The following is a 20,093-nucleotide window of genomic DNA, read 5'->3' as shown; positions in this document are numbered from 1 at the left end:
TTTGTTATCTAGATGGCAGTTATTTCTAATCTCACCAAAAAGGGAAAGGAAGAGCATCATGGAACACACAAAATTAAACTTGAACCAAGTTCTCAAGCTCAAAGATAAGTAATAATGCTCAGAGATATATAATAAATAATGCAAGTGAATTCCTCCTGACAACTAAATACAGTCTTTGGTTATATTCAGTAATTATTTTGCTTGATGTCTGAATAAGTGGTACTCAAATGATTATACTCTCTTGTGAATCACCCAATTGCCTGTCTCAGTTTAAATGGTCGTATCGAGAAACTTTAATCCAACTATGCCAATACATAACCGACACTTGTTGAATTTGCTTGTTGCATGTTCCGCAATGCAGTACTGCTCATTGTACATTGAAGTAAGTTTGGATTTACCCCACAATGACTCAGATAAGTATCCAGCATCTCCAGATTAAGTTTCACTTTTTTAATAAATGGGAATTATATTGCTGAAACTTCATGCCTGCCTGAACATAGAGTTCTACTGTAGTAAAAAATTAATACAATAGCAGTCGACACAGGAGAAAATTTAAAAAAAAACCCAAACCCCAAAAATCACACTAAAAAATCCTGCCACTCTTAAAGATCCTTTCAAATAGAAAAAGCAAATTAAAAAAACCCAAACCACCACCACCAACAAAAAAACAACCACAAAAAAACCATAGCCAGCTAGGACATTGACTTCTGTATCTCTCCAGAGATGTAGGAATCTAGTCCTCTGTGGAGTAGGTGGGTTAAATTCCCCCAGTTACTCCAAATTGATTGGCAGAAATTAATGCAGAAATACACATATATATACACACAAAGAAAAAAAAATATTGGTCCTTTGGGAAAAGATCTATAATTTACTGTTTCCCTATAAAATGTAATATCTGACAAATTATATGAGATGGTATAAAGGCATACCATAATTTTAAAGCATGTGTTAAAGGCAGAATTATGTATATAGAAGGGAATGTAACACGCTTTGAGATTTTTGAAGAGACACCATCAAGAAATTGCAGTGTTTTGCCCACTCTGTTTTGGTTGTCATGGTCCTCAGGTTATGTATAGTTGTGACCCTTTCGCATCATACACAAAGTCACTATTGGAAAAAGTACTGATGACTTAACACTGCAAGTTCATAGAAGAATACATCTGATGTGTGTTATTTCACAGTTTCCGTCTTAAAGAACTGGTATCTTGCAGAATGTCTGTGTTGTTGAAGTGACTTTAGGTAGTGACTTCCACTGGAGTCAACTGAGCTGTTACACTGATTTATGTGCCTCTGAGAGTCTGGTCTTAATCTTATTTTTAGTAGAAGCCCTTAGAAATAAGATAGTTGCACATCCAGTGACTTTAGGATGATCAAAGCTAAATGCTGATAACAGTGTGGTAAATTAAAGTTGTAGTTGTTTAAACAACAAGAAAAAGCATTCCTCCATACTAAAGATTAATCTACACCGCTTATTCTAGTTTTTTGTTATCATCTTCTCTTCAAAACTGTCAAATAGGAGTAGGGGGTGGGAAGGTTGGGGAGAGTGTTTCTTTTTCACTTCAGCAAGGTTTTTTCATTCTAGAATTGATTTCACATTTTGAAGTACACATGTATCCGAGCAGAACAAAAACAATTTACAAATAGTAGAAGCTGAATCTTTCAAAATCAGATCTGTTTATTATGGCACACACAGTCATTCATCCATTCTGACTTCACTTTATCAGGAAAAACTGCACAGGCATGGGTAAATTACAGAAATGGATAAATATTACTATATTAAAAAGTATTGTACTTAATAGTGAGACTGTTATTCTGTAGTAGATGACTCGGTAGCATGTAAATCAGTGTCTTTAATTCTGTGTCAGTTGGTGATTTCTTTGATGGTAGCCCTCCACATCCAGAAATCTAAACTTTCTGTTCACCTTGACTTTGGAAAACATCATGTTAAAGAGTTGCAAGTGTGAGTAAACTCTTCATCCTACGAGAGACATGAGTCAAATGCCATGCTGCATTGATGTGACTCTCTCCTTTAGAAGGAAGAATAGTCTTGAGCAACGTAGAAGGAAAGTACCTTGCTATACTTACTCTATGAACCAAGGAGAAAACCCAAGTCTGAATAGATTTAGCTGTGCAGACATAACCTAAATCAAGAGGAAACATGAGGGAATTTCCATCCAATATACGTCTCCAGTCATGTCCAGCTTCCAACAATTAAAAGAGTGGCAAAGCACAAGTAAAGAAATCCCAATATTTATTGGTCTTTGCATTTGCAATCAGTGAATGTGCATGTATGTATATATATAAGAATATATATGTAATGTATTGAATGAAACCATAACCAAACGCCGATTTAAATGAGCTCCTTGGACATAACAATGATATTCATACTCTGAAATCATAAACTTATATAGAATGTTTTCAATCTCATTATGAAAATGTTCTCATCGATGTATGTTTCCCTCAGAACAGAATTCAATCTCTTCTTCCACCCTGCCTCAATCCCCAATTTGTCTTTTCAGAAATTTCTTATTTGAGAACCTAGAAACATCTTCCACAATTTTTCATGGACAGTTTAGTTCCATTTGGTATTCTATAATTTCTATCCTTGAAATTATTCTTCTTTTTTCTTGACAAAATTGAAGTCTCAAATAAATCAGAAACATCTCAAAAAAAGGACATTAACATCTGCTTTGTTAGGGTAAAGAAGTACACTTATTTTGGCTAGCCATCTTATTGTAAGTTCTCAGTTTTATTCCAATTATTTTTTTTTGTTGTTTATTTGTTTGTAGGTCCTTTTTCTTTTATTCAGAGCAACAGTGACTTAACAGTTTTGCAACATAAACAGTATCAGAGTTGACAAATCAGGTTAGTTACCATTTGAGCTGGGCGATCAGCAGAAGATCACAAAGTTAATTTAGATAACAGTGCAAGAGAATGGGAGGTCAAGTATTAGATTTTGTCCATGAGGTCTGTGGAATAATTACCAAAATGATCAAAAATACAGCATTGCTCATTAAGGAAAGGTATAAAATCAAAAAACTTCTAGGGTAGAATACAGCCGCAGCTGGTATGCAAAGAATTCAATACATCTGCCATTCCCTGTACAATATTGCTTGCAAAGCAACACGGGAGTGGAGTGGGATGGAAATTCCATGGCCACGCCCTGTGATAATATAGCAGATATGGGAACGAGAAGGTACTATGGAACTGATAAGGTGCATACTTACTACCCTGAGCAAACAGTCTGTCGAATTTTGACGAAATGCTGTCCTTTGTGCAAACTTTCCTCATTATAATGTCATTATAATACCAAAACACACCTCCATCCCAAAGGCTACCCACCTCCAAGGTGCAACCGCTCCTCCTTGAGTCTGCATCCTGAATTTTTCGTAAACTATACCTTTAAATGTGAAGCGAGAGAATTTTACACCAATCATAATAAAGGTATTTATGACTGAAGTCACTCAAACTCCACCTTGAAGGTAAAAATTAGTATAAAAATAGCTGAAGAAAGGGGGGATGTTGGGGAAGACATCATTGTGAACAAATCAAGGAGGTCTTCATCACAGACTGCCTTTGACTTCCGCGACCAGTCGATGGGCTGAGCCTTTCTTCCCCCTCATAGGGACGCCTTTGGGTAAGACTTAGAGTATACTGAGTACTTCCTTGGGAAACAGAAATCTCTCTAGAGAGTCTCTTTCCTACATTTATAGCCAGGCTGTATTGTTTATAACTTTGTCATGCATTTTGTATAATTAACAATACTTTTATTTGCACGTGCTTTGCAGACAGTGTGTTTATCACCGGCAATCATAAGAACCTGTATATCTGTTGCTTAAATAAACTGCACTGTTTTAAGTAGCTAGTCATTTCGGTTTCTCACCGAACGCGACCAAAGACTCGAGAGTGCTAGTTCATGAGCATGACTAGACTGAAGGTGCAGTCCACTATTAGTGTATCCAGAATCGTAACAGTTTAATATATTAAACGCAACTGGACTGATAGCGGTGAATTGGGCATCACTCAGAATTTAAACCTAGCTGCACCTAGCCTCCCACCTCAGTGAGGAGTGTTAGAACGCAAGGGGGTTTATTTCCTGCCAAAACTACTTTGCCTCTTAATGCAACAAGGTCTGCCTCATTTCAGTTTTCCAACATGTATGTTTCTCAGTGTTTCCATGCTTACTGTGTATAATACGGAGTAGGAAAGGATTAACTTTTGGTTGAAAGACTGCTTTTTGGATAATCCGTTCGAAAAGTACAGGGCAATTTCCTTGTGATCTTTTGAAAACTTTAGGCAATTGGCTGGAAGTAAGCTGTGTCAACAGGGAGAAAATGACTATGGGAAACAGAATAATTAAAAGAGTGAAGCAGAAGTAGAAGAGGGAGTTTTAAGGTGCACCTATAACAGTGCACCTTATGAAGCTCATGAAGAAGCAAGCATGTTGTTAAATTATCTTTTCCTTCTAGGTATCCATTTTCATTTGATTTTGCTCTTTATGATGCAGTGATCAAGACTTGCAGTAATGTATATTCTGAGAAGCTTACACAATAGCATTATCACTTTTTTTATTCATTTATGAAAGGAAAAGTAAAAACTTTTTATCACTAACTGACAATTCCCTTTAGAAGGTGGCTGGATGGAAAGAGTCATCATTTCAAATGTAAGGGTTTTATGTAGTTTAGTAATATAGTTCTGAATTTTTCAGAAAATTACATTAAAATGTCTTTATAAATGAGCAATACTACTTAAACATGCACATATTGCTGTAATGAATTTCAGTAATAAGAGCTGTGGATTTTTTTCTTAAAACATCTCAGTTATAAGGCTGTTAAAAATACATTTAAATGTTGTAATAAAAATACCACACATCTTTTTCTGTGGTGTAATTTTTTAAAATCTTCCATTAACATTCGAAAGCCCTCTATTCACTTTCTTTGTAGTTAATAGATATACTCAATTTCTTGCCCTCTGAGGAAGTACTGGCAATGTGTTCTGACCTATAATCTACACTTAAAGGTTCAGTAGCTTTTTAGGAATGTTCATGGAGACTTTATTAATCTCTAATAAACTCAGCTCTTCCACTTCATTTCATGGCTGAATATAACAGTATTTGCTTCCAAGACTAATTATAGAAGGCAGAGCAGAACAGTCAAAATTATGCCCCTGGCGTAATTACAATGGACTTTGTTTATCTGCATGCCTTTAAACACCATCCAACTATGCAATACTTTCCTTTTGTTCTGGCTATTTGTTTCTGAGAAATGACATTTAAATTACTAAAAGAAAAATATTAAAGTGAAATGGCAAGCACAATTTAAATCTGATTGTAAGAGCAGCTAATGCTCCAATTTAGACAGTAGTCTACACACACATTAAAAAAAAAAAAAAAAAAAAAAAAGCACCAAACCACAACAAAAATACCAGAGAAAAACAGGAACAGTCCTCTACACAAAGGTTATTTGAAAGCCATTTTTCATATTTGGGGTTTTATCTGTGTTCTGTTATTTGTTTGCTGCTATTAGAACCTGAGAGTATCTCTAAAAACCTTGTGTCTTCCTTTCTTATACAAGTTTCTTTTATATATAATATTTACAAGATAGCAAGGATAAATGTGCTTTGCAGAGCATACTATAGAGAACAACTAGATTATTAAAATGCTTAACCTCTCTCATTTATGTTACAGAGAAAGGAACTAAAGTATGAGTCTAAGGGGCACTATAACAATAAAATAATGGAAATAGCAGTCCTAGTGTATTTCTGCAGTAGAGATTAAACACCTGGGACACCGTCTGAGCACATGTGGTTAGTCTTAATTCTTCAGTAAGGTCAAGTATTGTATAAAGTCTAATTCATGTATGTAATTCCAGTCTGTGCTTTTCTTCAAACAATGCAAACTTTTTTGTTCATGCTTCTCTCAGTTTCCAAGCACCTAAAATGAAACCATAACACGATGTCTTAATTTATTCAAATACATAAAACACTTTATTATCCTAACACTAAAGATGTGATGAGTTGTATTATATTCTTCATTAATTATGAATAACTTGGAGTGTCAAGTACATATACATGCTATATGATACATAATGCATGAAGGAGTAAACAAGACTCAAATGCACAGAAAAGGCTTTGTTTCTCTTTTGTTTCTTTAATCCACTAATTCAGAGACAGACAATTTATCTATGGTCAGAGATTCTAATGCAAACTCCAGCTTGTGGATTTTGCAGCTGTCCTAGAGGGACTTGGAATATATAAACTAATAACACCATCACTTTCATTTTGTAGCACCTTTTATCTGAAGATCTCAAAGTGTTTTTCAACTTGAATGAAACACGCCTTACAAAAGCAAGTGATACACATAAGGGATGTGCAGGAATTTATTCAATCCCCCATTCCCCATTGAAGTTAATCTCTCTCATTGCTCTTTAAATATTTGTGGCAGCACTGTAGCAAAGTTCAACAGGCTGCAGACCTCCCTCTATTCTCCCCTGTATTCCAGTTTTACAACATATTCAATTAAAGATGCTGAAATCCAAGTAGACACTATTCAACTGAGTTGCAATTTGTGTAAAACACTAGGATTAGTGCCCTCAGCTGATGATAAATGTCAAGAAATCTGAATTAACATATATGGCTAGAAACCCAATTTTATGTTTGTGCTAAAAGAAATAAAAACAGATTAACCCAGGAAAACAAATTAATTGAAAATTGTGCTACACTGTGCTGACAAAAGATGTGGATTGCTGTGGGACTGGAAACAAGTTAGAAGGCCAGTAAAATTTCCAATACCTCAGGCAATCTGAAAATTTGTTCATTAAAATTAAGTCTTTTCAGAAAGGCAAATGATCTTCAGATATGTAAATAACTATTTAAGCTTTGTCCATGTAAGTATGATGACTACAACTTAGCCATTCAGCTACATATTTTTTAAAGAAAATAACTAACGAATTATTGAACTAAGTAACTAAATATTCTCTGCCATAATGCCGAAAGTCATATAAGGACACACAGATAGGTTACGATGATTCAGAATGGTCATGTAGGGCTCTGAAGCCCACCTATTTGGATTCTGATAATAAGATAAAAACATTGGTTTAAGCATCTGGAAAGCCAACACGTGATAAAAAGCCTTTCATTACCATCCATGTCAGTATTATAATGTTCCAGAAGGACATTTTTTTCTCCCGCACTTGTCACTTTTCTGTCAGATTTATTGAGATCACATTCAGACATGGTGAAGGATGTTATGCACATATCACGGGGTTAGCCCTGAGGGACCTGGCAAACCCATGTGACACAGTGTATTATCAAGAAGAGATGCTAACTTAGATGCTGGAAACAGGTTAGCCAGGTGAATACTTTGGCAATGTTAATCAGATGACACGTTAGCTCTTTTAACGCTAACCTGGAAAAGCTGGCAGTTTGTTACTTTCTGCAATGTAGGCCTGACCAATTTATTTTTCTTAATTCAGGGAGTGCAATATCAAATTTTCCCATTGCTATTCTTCTACAAATCCACTATTAACACTCTCTGACCTCAGCACTGAAGTGTTATTATAAGCGAAGTCTACTGCAACGTTATCTGTTAGACACCGCTGCCTCATTAATTTTTCTATGCTAACTTATTGCCACTGGTCCCCAAATCATTACACTATGAGGACATGAGATTTATGCAAATGGCAAGGAAAAATAATAACTATTGTATTTTTTCTGGCTTAATGTATGAGGGTTTTTTTTGTAAACACACAGCACTATTCCATTTTATTATTAAGAGTTGTTATGGATTTATTTTTTCCATAAACTAAATGTACTACTCTTTATCAACAACAGCTTTTGTGTAAAACTTCTGCCTTTTAAAGACTGCAATTTCTAAGTCTCATGTTCATAGTTTTTAACAATCACTGAAAAAAATGGAAATCAATGTTTCATTGAGTCTTTTACTTAGGTAGTGTGGGACTTTGCTCATATTCTGTAAGCTACTTAAAACAGTAGTTTTCAATGTTCTCTTTTTCCAGGTGATATAAACGGTCAACCAATCATGATACTAAGTAGGTGTGTTTGATCAATGTCTCCAGCAGCCATCTGGATTCCTAGATCTTCTTTGAGATGTGAATATTATTCTTGCCAGGGCAAGAGCAACCTGGTCTAACTTCATAGCTGACTCTGCTTTGAGCTAGTGACCTTGAGGTCACTTCCAACCGAGATTAAACCCAACTAATATAATTCTATAATTCTAAAGTAGAGCCATTTGTCCGGATTTACTAAATTCTGGGATTCACATTTATTAACCTTTTGAGTGAAAGACCCATCAGACTTAATGTTCCCCATCTTGTGCCTTCAAGGAAGTGACTGTGATATGAAATTTACTAGTAAAAAACAAAAAAAAACAAAAAAAAAACAAACAAAAAACCACATAAAAACAAACCAACCAAACAAACAGAACAAAAAATAACCAAAAAAAAGCGCCCCAAAACCAAAGAAACTCCACACCAGATTCCAAATATGCAATAACATTTTAAATTTTAATATTATCTAGGGAAGTAATTTCAAGAATGAGAAAAATAGTATAGAACAGACTGCATATACCTAGTCAAAATAAACAACTCTGTTTAATTTACTTCACAGAAATAGCTTTCCTCTGGTATTAATATGGGGTTCTTTGTCTTGATTTGTCTTGCTTGAAGAAAGGTTTTATAGGTTCCTCAGTACCACTGTTCATTTGAGATTAGTGTGAAGGAGATCTCATTTTTTATTTTGATTTTGCAGTTTCTAGTAGCCTTCATGCAATCTCTATAAAATGCTTTTTCTAACACGTTTGGGATAACTAATCTGGTTATTGAAAAGAAAATCCCTTCGGCAGCAAAATCTATGTTCTGAATTGGTAACAATTGCTGCACTGGCCAAGCTGCACTAACAGCTTTAATCACTTTCCTTGGGGTCTTATCTTGGATCATAACTTCGGTAGTCATTGCCAGGCTTGGATTTACTGGATGGAACTAAAACTGTCCCCATTATGTGGTGTATATTCTCTACCCTGCTCATCATCTCTGCTTTTCATGGAGAAGCATTATTCTGTGAGTTTTTATGTTTCATCTGAGATCACGTAGGATTACTAAACTTGCTTGGAATGTATGGCGTTTAGTTCTGCATTTTGCTGGGCTTCTCTACGTTATCAACTATGTTTCCACAAAGATTTTCCTAGGTATTAATTCAGATGTCAGACAAAATATGTGTATGAAAAAGTACAAGTTCACAGGTGGAAAGAATATAGATAAATTTTTAGCAACGGCAATGGAGTGGCCACCAATAAAAATACAGACCAATCTGTATCACACTTAAATTGTAAAACAGAATCACAGAACAGTTAGAGTTGGAAGGGACCTTAAAGATCACCTAGTTCCAATCCCACTGCCGTGGGCAGGGACACCTTGCACTAGATCAGGTTACTCAAAGCCCCATCCAACCTGGCCTTGAACACTTCCAGGGATGGAGTATTGACAACTTCCCTGGGCAACATATTCCACTGTCTCATCACCCTCAAAGTAAAGAATTTCTTCTTAATATCTAATCTAAATCTACCCTCTCTTGGTTTAAAACTGTTATCCCTCATCCCCATGTTTCCTGTAGGCCCTCTATAAGTACTGGAAGGCTGCTATAACGTCTCCCCAGAGACTTCTCTTCTCCAGGCGGAACAACCCCAACTCTTTCAGCTTATCTTCATAGGAGATATGTTCTAGCCCTCTGATCATCTTCATGGCCCTCCTCTGGACCTGCTCCAACAGGTCCATGTCCTTCTTATGTTGGGGGCCCCAGAGCTGGATGCAGGTGAGGTCTCACCAGAATGGAGCAGAGGGGCTGCTGGCCTCGACCTGCTGGCCATGCTTCTTTTGATGCAGCCCAGAATACGCATGGCTTTCTGGGCTGGAAGCACGCATTGTCAGCTCATGTCCAGCTTTTCATCCACCAGTACCTGTAAATCCTTCTCAGCACAGCTGCTCTCAATGAAACACAAGAAAGAAGTAGAGGTTTCACAAATGCTGTGCTTCATGAAAACAGATAAGCTGTTACGTGACACAGGTTCTTCTATTGCAACCCAGCGAGGGAAAGACTGGATGTTTGTTTATCCCCTATAACATGTCAGAGAATCCCCGTAGGTAAAAGACATCATGAATTTTCTAACAAAAATATTAAATAAGCTCTCTTATTGTCTATGAAAAATGTGTAAATGACACTAAAAACATAGGAAATAAGATTTCATTATTTTTTTTCTTGATAGATCTGCTACATATATATTTGCTATCATAGTATCTTAGAACTAGGGCTTTTTAGAAGAATTTCTTCCACTATTCAAATTTGTTAAGAAGTGTGTTCTAAAGATAGCAGATACATTTGAATGGTAGTACCCTCAGACAGCTGCTCTGGCAGCTGTATTCAGTGTGATCTTTCCCTAACAGTTTACCACTCAAGATATCTTCTGTTCTTTCAGAAATCAGAGGAAGGCTGGAAAATTATCCCCCATCTCTACTTTACCTGAAAGATTTTTTATTTTTTTTTTCCAAATCTACTTCAGTTACTTTTATGCTTTTACTCTCTACGGGGGGGCATAATCTTGAAGACATTATCAGCTTTTATAAAAAATAGGTTGTATCTCTAGAATGATTATGTATTCTTTTTGCTTTGATTGTTCACTCATATGTACATTCAGTTACTTTCAGTGCAAAAGAACATAAAACGCTATATCCTCTGGAATTATCTATTTACTTTCTTTGTTGATAGCTTTTATTTTAGCGATACTAACAATGTTTCTGGCACTGACTGCAGGACAGCATCCAATTTAAACTAAATGATGCCCACCTTGTTTTCGTCTTGATGTTCTCTTCCTCTTCTGTTGCAGCTCTCAGTCAATTCTCCCAAAAGGGGGAAATTAATCTCTGTGGGGAGTTTTGTTATTACTGTCTTTGTTTACTTTGTGCACGCTGCTGCTAACTTCAACTGTCGTGAAAGCAATGTACCCCAGTGCATCACTATGGAGAGTGTTTTTTTGGCTTGAATTGATTGTCATAGTCTAAGTATCTGTGTGTATTGTTTTCTGACTGTGAGTTGAGACTTACCTTGACCTTCTACCTCCAGCCCTTTTCCATATGATAGTTGGAATCTCAGTGATAAACTAACAGAGAGATGTCTGCTGCCCACAGACCCTGGGATGGCCTCAGAGATGTTCCTTGCTTGATGAAGTCTAGTCACTAATTCTGTGTCTAACAGAATTGTCTTTCTTGGACTTATTTTCGTCCCAGACTCCAGTCCTGATGTGCTCTTTCCTGGGGAATGAATCACAACTTTTTTAGTGGACCTGCTTCAGTCAATGAGAGTTCAGTGGTGCACTGTGGTCATATGTTGACTTCATACATGTATATTGAAGCATTGTACAGACAGGCATTGTCTTTTGAGTCCTGTCTCCCATGCAGGACTTAGTTACAGGCCAGCTACTCTTTGATACTCTAGACATGTGTCTTATTGCAGGGTTAGGAACCAGGAAGGGGCTTTGCCACGCACCAGCAAAATCAGATATCATCTCAAAACTGTTTTTTTGGCTCCTTGGCTTCCATCCGGCACAGGCTTTCCCATAAATATTTCTTTTTTCCTTCTCTGTTCCAAAATCACATTGATATATTTCAGTTTTATATGTGCTTTGGAATGACATCCACCCTGTCTCCTACTAACACCTTTTGTTCACAGGGACACTTGCAAACGTGCTTTCCAGTCTTGTGCTTTCAAAAAGTTTAAACTCTGGTAGAGATTTTACTGCTCTGATGTCTCCCTTAGGAGGCAGGCATGGCTACAAGATATTTTCTCTCATAGAAGCAGATGTTCAGCAATCAGATATAAGATATTCAATACCAATTAGCTCTATGAAGACTCTTGTTCAAAATTATCAGTATATAAAGTCAGCATGTGCACTTCAGCAGAGGAATCTTTTAAATATAAACTTTCTCATCAGGGTCGCTCAGTTAGCCACATTTTTTTTCTCTCCTTTAAGTTAACTCCCTCGAGTCTGAAGTCCTGTGACTTTACTTTGCATGAAATTAAATTTTGATAATGTCTCTAAGGGCAATAGGTAACTGGTTGAAAGGGGTAGTCTCCCTCCCTCCCTTTTCACCTGCTGATAATCCACTTACAAGATCAGCACTCACTGTAGTCTCAAGTGAGCCAGTTCAGCTAAAAAAAAACCTACATAACAGCAGAGATCTGTTTTCTGCTAGTTTAGTTCTCTGAATGAGTGTACTGTGGAGAGAGATGAGCATCGATATTGGGACAAGGGAAGCAATTGGTGCTAAGCAGCTGGGAGCAGAAGCAGGAGGGGTGGAGTGGCCCTTTTCGCATCAGCTCACTGCTGCAGTGGCTCAGCTTCTCTTGGCATTGGACTCTCAGTTTTCTCTTCTCTCTAGGGTCTTTGACTCACACCCAGCTTTTCTACTGTCTGCCTGACCTGACTGCACCGGGGCATGTTTTTTTTTATTCAATCTTTACTCTTTTGTTTTACAATTTTGTAGCCAGGTTGTCTGCCTGAAACTAATTGGTAGGTTCATCTGAAAACAGAGTCAGTGTCATGGCTTATAACAACGTCCCAAGTGTTTGCTAGAGTGAATCACAGTTTTCTTTCTCTGCTCTCTTGCCTTCAGCAGTGTTGATTTAGCCAACTAAAATTAAAGATTAAAGATCCCAATAACCATGTTAATATCAAATATTCATCAGTTGTTACAGAGCAGTCACAATTCTATCCCAACATTTAACTTTATTTGTGTGTGTGCATGCGTGTGTGTGTTACAGCAAACAATCAAATAAACACCCTTCTAATGAAGGAGTAGTTCTTACAGAAAATGCAATAGTAGTAGAATTTTAATAACTGGTACCTTAATATTTGTATAAATTCTTGAGAAGTCTAAAATTATCCAGAAAAATAAATAACTCAATTACCCACAGTCAAGTGCCCTTGATTCCTTTTAAGAGGAAACTGAGTGTCCTGTTGTGTACTGTATTGCAAAAAGAAGTCTTAAAGAGATGAGGATAATTTCAAATACAAAAAGCTAAATAAGTTTTATAGTGCTGTCCATTGTTCCAAGCACTACTGCCAAATAATGAGCCAAAACCATAATTTAAAAATTCATACTATAACAAATTGTTTTCCCTGGATGCACTCTTCTATGCTCAGATTACACAAGTATAGCAAACCAATATGCCTTCCATGTGTTATCTAAATGAGCTAAAATTTTTGCTATTGGCTTGCAAATGTCTCCACTATGTTGACAGCAGATAATGATATGGCTTGCACTGGATCAACATAAATATTAGTTGATTATGTGACATTTTGTCAAACAAAGGACACCAAATACTTGTCTTTAACATTTTGCTACGTATGTCCTCTCCCAGATAAACTATTTATGAAGGTAAAATGCAGCTATGTACTTCTAACTTTGAAACAGACTGTTTTCATAATTTCATATTAACTGCGTTTAAGCTCTTCCCCTCCTACCCTAATTTTTCCCAGGACATATGAGGATCTTAGAAGCAATCTACAAGAACAAATTTTAAGCATGTATCTTACTAGTGTTTTAAGATTATCTGGACCCACACAAAGTCTAAAGATTAATATTACTAGTTTATCAATACTTTAGGACCAGGTCCCATGCTGAATTCTCTTGGAGACAGAAAGTAATCTTAAATTAGTTCTGTAGGGGCTGATGAAAATTCCAAGTATGCATCAAGGACACTGTCTTTTCAGCCTCACTGACTGCTGAGAGCGTAGTTTTTAAATGTGTCTCGTGCTGCTTTCCTTAGCACGTTTAACTTAGAGAAATCATGCCTGTAAGTGCACAAGATGTATTTGACAATACCAGGTGTATAATTAATAATGGTTGAGAAACTAGGAGGTGGCATTTTCTGAGATTTAAAGAGCCTGGGCACCTCCATATTACTCATGCCTAAACATTTCAGCATATGTCTGCACCCCAGGGTTCAGCATAGAGTAAAGGTGTCTGAGTTGGTTTTAAAATAGCTTGAGCAGGTGCTTGTGGCAATCTAACCGTCGCAGCATGGAGCTCAATGGGGGCAAATTTATCCAACTTTTCAGGAAAATGTAATACACAGTACATACACAGTATTAAATAAGGACTGTTTGGGGTTAACAAAACTATTCCGTTTGTTATTTATTAGAAAAATAAATGTAACTCAACTAAAATTGCTGGGAAAGAAATTAAGTAAATCAATTTCTGAGGACACTGACAGTTAGCACAGACTTTGCATAGTTTACAAACATACATCCTCACAAACAAATCCAGGTTTATAATCCTTTAGAAGGTAACAGCTGATTAGCAGAGATTCAGTATGAAGAGATGGGGGGATATTGATCACAGAATATGTAAGAATCAGTTCCTTGCACTGATTACAGGAGTGGTAAAACAATTAAAGATCTGTTTTGTCACCAGCTTACAGCCTGTCACAAATATCAGGAAAGAAACTTGTTCATGAAAAAAATCCTTAGTTCTTCTCATCTTCCTGGCTTTGTAGATTTATACTTGAAGGCATTGTAAGTACATAAAAAGAACTATGCCACAAAAACTTTGTTATCTCCACCAATGACCTTTTCAGGACAAATGTGTATATTTGTTTTAATGCAACATTGTAAAATGAGAATTCCTATTACATATTTTTAGTTGCTTTTAATCAGTTTGTCCTGGGATTAGTCATTCTGGAAAAGCTCAGTAAAATATGATGAAGGAAGAAAACACAAATTTGTTCTCATGAACAATTTCTTTGAACTGTTTTTCTAGGAAACCCTAGATGGAACACAGAATTGGTGTGAGGGATGCAGAAAGGTAGAAAATATGCATTTTATTATTTCTATGAAGTTCTGACTAAATGCAGATGCTTTACTAGCTTCTATAAATCTAAATCAACACAAATACATAAGGCTACTAAAAATGTGAAGGCTGTTTGGATTTCTATCGTGTACTGAAACAGTCTCATCCTTTTAGTGCCCTCATTCCTTCACTACAAAAATGAGTAGAAAACCCTCCATTTTGTTGGAATACAGAGACGTTACGTCAAAGGCTGGAAATTTCAGAGAGCTGGCCAGATAAGAACCTGATTTAGAAAACAAAACTAATCTGTGCTGTGTGGTAATACAAAACAGAAAATTCATGGAGGAATGAATAAAACTAAAAAGTGTGAAGAAAAGATGCCAGGGCAGAAAGAAGATAAGGTTAATACCAAGAGGCAGGCAGAAGCACAAGGGATTACCAAAATCAGGATCCATAAATCTCATAAATACCTTTTTATGAAGTTCACTGTCAAGAATGACACCTTCTCTTCCATCAAAAAGTGGCCTGCACAATGGACAGTACATTATGGCTAACATTTATTCCACTGAGAGACAACTCATCATTTCTTTCAGAGTAGGCTGCACTTCCAAGGAATTTTAAGTGAACTTTGCTCAGTCATTTTACTCTACCACCTTTTCTTTGCAGAATCTAGGAAATTACAAACAGAAGGTTATATTAAACTAAGTAGCTAAACCCAACAAATACAATTACAAATTTCAGCATTTAAAATTAGGAAATGACAGAATTACAGTCACCTGAATAAAATATTGCAGTTTGAGTTAGTTAAACTTGACATCAGAGAACTCTTTCTTGTCCACATATTAGTGGACAAATTTCAATCTAAGATGCAGTGAATCAAGAATTCAGATGCTCTTGGGAAACACCACTAGATCGTCTTACATTACATAAATATCCTTTCCCTTCTAAGAATAATGCTTACAAAATGGACAGGCCTTTCAAGCCACAAAAGTTCTGTTTAAACCCCTTTCTATAACTTTCCTATCCTAAACAGAGTTATGAACTCAGAAACCGTTCTTGTACCACAGAGCTAAGGATGCTCAGTGGGATGCTCAGTAAGAACTTGACTGCTGCTATTGATTTTGATGCCTCATGCTTGGATTCCAAAATGCTGAGCAATGATATTAAACCATACAGAACTTTTCCCAAGCACATCTAGTCCCAATTACTTTTTAATATTAATTTCTAAGGATGAATATACAAACAAAATTTTGTGGCATAAGCTAATCTTGAATGAGTAAACAAAAAAACCCAACCCTGTATTGCCAGATAATAGGTGCTGTCATTGGATTTATTGCACTTTCCCCGTATAGATATTGTTAATCAAGGGATTCTGGATTAATCTGTTCCAGGGGTGAAACAGTGAGGTTTCTAAGTAGAAGTATGTAAGTTGAAAGTACCGTTCTCTGAAAACATTTGTTGCCTGTTTTCTGATGTGGCAAGGGACTTAAATCTGTAGACAAGAGAAGAGAAACAAAAATGTATCAGACTCTGAATTTTTCTTTGTGTATTTCAAGGGCCCTTTAGACATTAATTGAAGACAACACATGCAGATTAATGTTTTATTGTTAAAAAAAAAAAAAACCAAAATAATTTAGCTTTTTGAAGTTCACAATAACTTAAATTAAGGACTGACATCAGATAAAGAAAATGGTTCCTAACAGTCAGGCAGTCACCAACCAGAGGAGCTGTGGCCCACAGGCTTTGCCTTAGGCCCTTCATGCACTCAGTGATTAGCTGCCAGGAATTGGCTGACCTAGAGGTCATTATTATTCTTAATATAAACAGTTATAAATAAATCTGAGAGTATGAAGGGAAAAATGCTGAGATGTACATCGTCACAGCAACAGGAAGCTCATGTTTGATCTCCCTTGCACTACTGTTATGACACTGTAACTGCAGATACCAGAGAAGTCAGATTTGATTCACACTGAACTGTCAAACACTTGCAGGCTGGGATTTTTTTTTTGTATTTGTCAAAATGTGGTATCTCACCAAATATTCTTGTGATGCTGTAGAGACTCATAAAGGACGAAATAATTTGTTCATGTCTTCGTGTTTTTTTGCAGGATTGGAGACAACGGTATTCACACTGAAAAACTCAGTTACACTGAATTTCATAGAATCATAGAATTATTGAATAGCTTGGGTTGGAATGGACCTTTAACAACCACCTAGTTCAACCTCCTGTGCAATGATCACAGACATCTTCAACTAGATCAGATCGCTCAGAGCCCCATCCAACCTGACCTTGAATATCTCCAGTGATGGCGCCTCCACCATCCCATAATCTCACTCACATCATAAAAACTTTCTTTCTTATAGCTAGTTTAAATCTTCCCTTTTTTAGTTTAAAGCCTTTCTGACCTTGGCAGCACCTCTGGTGAAGATGGACTGTCATCTACATTATCATCCATTGACTGGCCTTCCAAATCCAGACACTCTTACCTGTTGTAAAGAGACACCTGGGAAGGAAGGGTGGGCAAAGAGGGGGGTCGACTGCTGCCCTGAGTGTGGACATGCCTTCATTCACTCCTTTTCTTTAAGCTACTGCCTTCAACCTGCCAGGGGGAGGATACACGCTCCCTATGATCTTCCTTTTTTCCTGGTGGCAGTTCTAGTTTCTGTTTCAGGGAGGGCAAAGCATGGTTCCACCAATATATCTCTTTCTCAGAAACCCTGATGCTCCTTAACCTTTCTACTTCTTCTCATAGCTCTGCCACCAGGCTGAGCAGATCGTCCACCTGCTCACACCTCACACAGCTGTTCTCACTACTGCAATCTGTTACCAGTGAAAGGCTCTGGAACTCACTGCAGCCCAAGACCTGGATGGTTGTATGTTTTTGTGGGAGTGCTGAGTTGCCACATCCTTTCTGCCAAATGCAGAGGACATGGCTTTCCTCCAGCTGGATACCATACCTGTGTGTCAAATTTCATTTGATTTGAACTATTCACTTGACTCATTTTTAAAATAATCCATAGAGAAATCTTAATTTCATAACAGGTAGCAGCGGATTCATTTACAAATAAGTATTTTGTTCATTCTTAAGTTTACAAGTGCACAATATAAAAACGAAGGTCTTATCCCTGATTGTTTACTGATGAAGTTCAATACAATGGACCACATGGAAGAACCAAAACACTGGAGAAGTGCAAATGAAATTCAAAGCTCATGGCAGCAATTTACACTGAATATGCATTTCTTGTTCATGAAATTAGTTATTCTTGACTTGTTTTTTACAGATTCAGAATAGAGAATATGTATTCATTGCCGTGAAAGGGAGGAGGAACCTTGCTACTCCTTTGTCCTTTTCACTTATTAAAGATATTTCTCCTATCCTCTAATAATCTCATAAAATTGCTAAATTTGTTCCCTAAAGCTCATGAAGAAATAATTTATTGCCCTGGTGAAAAAATAAAATAAGAATCAGGTGCCTATTTTGTATGTACTCAGCTTAAATTTAGGAAATTATTCTACTGCTGATCAGGAAGACCTCAGTAAATTAATTCTTGATATGCTTTAAGCAGATATTACCAGCCAGACCAAAATTGCCCTTGCCAGAAAAACATTAAATAAAAACAAGGCCACTGCTGAAGGAGTTGTGATCAGTCATCAGCTCATTAGAAGGCTCTGAGGAGAAAAGACAGAATTGATGAAAAATTGTTTATTCCTTCATCAGACTCGTGTTACTCATTAAGGAACTGAACCCAACTCAAACAGAAAGATTCTAATGAAATACAAATTAATGTAACCACAAAGGCAAGAGGTATTGTTGACACCGTTATCAGTTAAATCCTGGTACCACTTTACTCAAATAATCCCTTATTATTGGATTATAAAACAAAATTCAAAAAGTATTTTGGCATTTGAGTACACACAGCAGAGAAAGGTGTACCTTAATGCTTTTGTATTATTTGGGATACTGTGTTGCTTCTGTTTCAAGAGATTCTATTCCTATTTTTAGTGATTAGTGTTTATTTCCTATACTTATTTTTATTTACGCATTCATAATCTTAATGTAGGTAAAGGAAAAGAGATAGATAAACACGTTAAATATATGTATATGGCATCTAGTTTACATTGTCTGTGTGTTTAATCTCATTCCTAGCATAGGTATTGTGACAGCAAAGATGAAGTGTGGGATTGAAAAATGCTGGACTGTGCCTAAAGGGCCTTAAACTGATATACACATTTATTTTCCACTGGAATTTTTTTGGTATTTCTTGTGGAATCTGCTTTCTTGAAACTCTGAAAAGAGACTATCTTCAGTTCCCTATAACACATGTCAAAATGTAGCAGTTAAAAATATATAAATACCTTGCTGTTATAACTGAAACCTTTTCATGAAAGAGGAAAGACATTGGCAGAACTTCTGGAAAACAAAATGTGATTTTATTTATTTTTTTAAACAGATATGAGAAATTAACTGAAAGTCAGTGTTTTTTTTTTCTGAAAATGCCAGTAAGTCTTAGTAGAAGTTATGTCTATTTAAAACAAAAAAACAACCCAACCCACCTTTCTTCTTCACTCTTTCAGAACTCACATTAGAGCTTATGACTGCTATCATGTGACAAGGAGTGTGTACTGACGCAGATATAGCATTCAAGAATTAATGTTAATTTCTTTCATACCTGTTCTCTTTGTATTGAGCTTGTCTTGATATATGATGTGAAAGAACATAAAAGAGATGGCCCTTGGATATTACCACAATCTTTCTTTTCTTAGATATATTCTATTTTACTTGTTAGCAGCCAAAATAAAATATTTATATTTAAAATAACAAAAGGTTTTCAAAACTAGTTTTTTAAGGAGGACTCCTACTTTTTTGGTGGTTGTTGTTGTTGACAATTGTTTCTTCCAGTAATTAAGCTCTTGCATTAACTGTCTCTGAAGACTTCCTAGCTTTTCTCTGCTCATAACCTGGAATGATTCCCCTTTCCTAAACACACAGTGATGTTTCGGCTTTGTCTGGAGTTCAAATCATTGCAAAACCTGAACATGCATTAAGTTCTCTTTTTCTGTTCACTGCCTCCTTCACAACACACACACAGAGTTTATTCTGAACAAGTGGCATTTTGGATAGCCTGACAACCTAAGAGGGTATCACAGTGTTTTTCCTATGGTCCACACCAACACTGTGGCACAAAATCATTTTTAAAATTTTTTTTTTCATATTAGGCTTGTGCAAACTGATA

This window comes from Larus michahellis, chromosome 2 (genome assembly GCF_964199755.1).
Source record: "Larus michahellis chromosome 2, bLarMic1.1, whole genome shotgun sequence".
NCBI classification, from domain to species: Eukaryota; Metazoa; Chordata; class Aves; order Charadriiformes; family Laridae; genus Larus; species Larus michahellis.
Note: the sequence above shows the minus strand (reverse complement) of the source record.